The following is a 3,844-nucleotide window of genomic DNA, read 5'->3' as shown; positions in this document are numbered from 1 at the left end:
CGTTACGTTTATCTTTATATGTAGCAAACTATTATTAAGACCCTTCGAACATGAACAATATAAGCGAACACTTGTGCAAAACTTTTCCTTCAACTTAAACGGCTAATATCATTTGACCGTCTTTAGGAATTCCGAGGGGAACCTGAATGCACCACGAGCACACATAATTCCCCTCTTGAGCAGTAGGAGCAGCGAGCAAGCCTGCAGAGCTCTTCCGGAGGCGGATAATCCCCATCTCTACACGGAGTTCTAATGCAATCAGGAAGGAATTGCTACTGTTCACCTCAAGGAGAGAAACACGTTTTGGAAGAAATTTTAAGATACGACCCTAAAAACCGCGACAAGAGGAGCTCGGACTAAAAGAGAGACGGATATGCTATCTGCGGTCCACGTTTTCTTTTTGAGCCAAATCTGACTGTGAAAACCCGATAATTTATAATGTGACAGCCGCTGTCGCATTTCATTTAGTCTGGGAAAAGGAAGAATCTGCGTATGTTTTTTTATTATATCACCATGTTGACGTACAATCTAGCGTTAACTTTAATCGTTGCGGCTCTTTGGCGGGTCAGCGGCGAACCACAAACTCTATCTTTACCCGCGACGCAGTTAAATTCAACATCATCATCACCCATCATCAGCGAAGACGAACTGACGAATAATGTCACAGATGCTGCCGTGGGATCCCGGATTTCATCCATCATGACGCATCTGCCAACTCTGAAAAACATAGTTATTTTCATCTGCGTGTTAACAGCTGCTCTCATCACATGCCTGGTCATCAAAGTGATCAGGTAGGCAGGTTCATACTGGTATCTACCGGTCACTACTATTTAGCAATCAGGCCTACGATGATAAAAAGCCTTTGAACAGACACTGTATGATCATGACTTTGAGATCTCAGCAGGGTATCTGGTAAATGAATCGATTAAGAGCATGTGCTTGTAACGATGGAAGCCAAGAGTTGAGGATTGGGCCTCAGTGGCCATGATCCTACAGGGAAATCAGTCACCTGTTTTATAACCTTACACTGGTAGACTAACATTTCGAGTTGATTTTACAGTTGATATTTCTCTTTTCCATCGAAAGGATGCATTGATAATGACTGTCATTAATATTTTTATACTTCTGGCATGTTTTGATTTGACTGGTTGGATTATTTTGTCCATAAATGAGCAGAAAACGGAAAAGTGACAATCTTGATATTTCCAAAACCCTTTTATTATCAGTAAGGAATGCAAAGATGAATCCCTTAATAATGAATAGACCCATTTAACCAACTGCTATGCTCCTTAACTGTTAATTATAACTGAAAAAATGTCAGTCTTTCAGTCCAGCCACTGAAATATAAAATGATTGATTACTTAATATCTTTGAATTGTGTGAGAGAAACAAGGGTTTTGTGTTAGTCTTTAGGTTTTATGAAAACATGATGGGCATATGTGGGGTTTAAAATGATTACATTCTCAAAACAACTCTTAAAATTGAGGAAAAATTCCTAAACAATGGTAAGTTGCAGCCTTAGTTTCCACAGAAAACACTCCTGAGAATGTTTCATTTGTTTGCTGATCAATAACAGTACAATCATGAACATGTTCTGCATTGATAGTAAACAAATGCCAGTGAAAACACGATTCCAACTTCCGTTGAAAAAAATTAAGCTGTCAGGACTATACCAAAAGCCAGTTTGAGCATTATTGTGAGATCTCAGAATTCCCCAGTTTAATCCCCTCCATCTGGAGAGCCTAAAATCAGTTTACAGCTAATGTTGAGGTTTAGTCTGCCAGCTTGACTGTTATTGTACGATTTCAAGTCTTGCGCTTTTATGCTTGTAACTGTTATTATTTGTTGTTGTTATTGCAGATCTGGGAGACGGATCAGAAAAACGCGTAAATACGACATCATAACGACTCCTGCAGAGCGCGTGGAGATGGCCCCTCTGAATGAGGAGAATGACGATGATGATGACTCAACCCTGTTTGATGTCAAATACAGGTTTGTTCTTTTGAAACGTAGGAGGCAAAAGGAAGTCAATGTAGCAGCTGGTCACATTGCCCTGAGACAAAATAAAACTTGTCCTCTGTTTACTGCATATACTGAGGATGATCCGGACTAAACACATGCTTATGGTTCCCTTGATAGATACAGTCAGGTTTCTGTGAGGGAAAAAGTATATGGATCAGTGAGTAGACATACTGTACGTGGATGCATTTTATTTCACTCCGTTTTCCCATGATAACATATTTAAATTAAATTGCAGTTTATACTACTGCAATTTTCAAATTGTGGAAGGGGCAATATATCTTGACTAAAATGTTTTTAAAATACCAATTGAATAAATTTTTATGAGGCAGAGATGTAATGCTTTAAATATTATGGAAACATTAAAGTAAAATTGTTTTTCTGTAATAATTTGCGAAGAATCCTACTTTTTTTTTTTCAAAATTGTTCAGTTGTAGTTTAATCTGCAAAATGTTTTGTTATAATTAGGGATGCACGATATTTGATTTTTGCAGATATTTACAGATTCATTTCAGCAGATACCGATATCCATACCGATATTTTAATAAAAATTTCAGTCCTTTTGGACACACTTTAGTGCAAACTATAGTGCTTAAAAACACTTTAAAAGTTTAAAGAATTAGGATAAACAAAGAAAAAGACCTCAACTGACATAGCTCTGTTGGTTCAGCCTGAAATCCCTTTAATTTTTTAGTATATTTGGGCAAAATTTAAACAATTGCAATTAGATTGTTTTTCCAAATTATTCAGGCCTAATAAAAAGTAACTACAAGCAGTTTTTTTCTTGGGATTTTTACTTATTTGTTTCCTTCCTTGGAGAAAACTAGGCAGGACTTCCCATGATAACAAGGGAATTCCTTAAGTTTATTGGAAAATTATTGAAATTGATCAAACTAGCACAGAAAAATGGAGTAATTAAAACACATGCATTTATGTCTTCCCAAGGCTTCTGTAATGGAGTGCTCTTTAAATGTTTGTTTGGCCGTGTATCTTTTTTTCAGGCATCTAAGGTTTAAACTGCAACAATTTTCACTGAAAAATTGAAGTGGTGGATAATTTTCTGAAATCTGGGTCACAATTTCTTATTTAGTAGGAGGTGTATCCTGAGGCTAGACCAGCTGAGAACCTCTGGTATGAAGCTTTATGAGAAACTAGGTTGTCTTCATAAAGTGCTCTGTTAACAATTTTTTTGTACTGTATGCACCCTTAAAGAAATATTTAAGTGTTTCTAGTGGTTTGACTGAATCAAATGGGCCATGTAAGTTTGGAGAGCTTGAACTCTTCTCTTTAATTTTATAATCCCTATTTTACCTCTGGACATTTTTCTTAATGTCTCCACTTAACGTCCCATGTGCCTTTATGGTTACAGTGTTTAACTTTGATTTGCCTAAAGCACATTGGGATTGCTTTGAATACACAACTTTGACTTAGTAAGTTAAGCAGCTGTTAAACTCTCTCAGTGACCTTTTACTGCCCTTAACATGTAGCATAGAAAAGTTGGAAGCACAAAAACTTAGTAAAAATCCAAACAGAACAGAAAAGGAAATAAAGAAGGGAATGCATTTAAAATATGTTTCAAACTGCCTCCTTACACCATTTTAAAGAAACACTCTCTTAGTTAAGGGAGTGTTGACTTAGTTTTCACCCTTCCGTCCTTTCTATTGTTCCTTAGTACAACCACTTCCTCATAGGAAGATCTGATGTCCTGTTTACCTGACATTCCTGACTTCGAAGTCAGACCGGACTCAGTTGGAGAACGCATTTGTCAGCCTTAACATCAGATAAGATTCTGTTTAGTTACTGTGTCTTCTCATTTTTGCAGGTG

Source organism: Cheilinus undulatus, linkage group 9 (genome assembly GCF_018320785.1).
Source record: "Cheilinus undulatus linkage group 9, ASM1832078v1, whole genome shotgun sequence".
In the NCBI taxonomy this organism is placed as follows: Eukaryota; Metazoa; Chordata; class Actinopteri; order Labriformes; family Labridae; genus Cheilinus; species Cheilinus undulatus.
The sequence above is the reverse complement of the archived record's forward strand: the minus strand, read 5'-3'. Positions refer to the sequence as shown.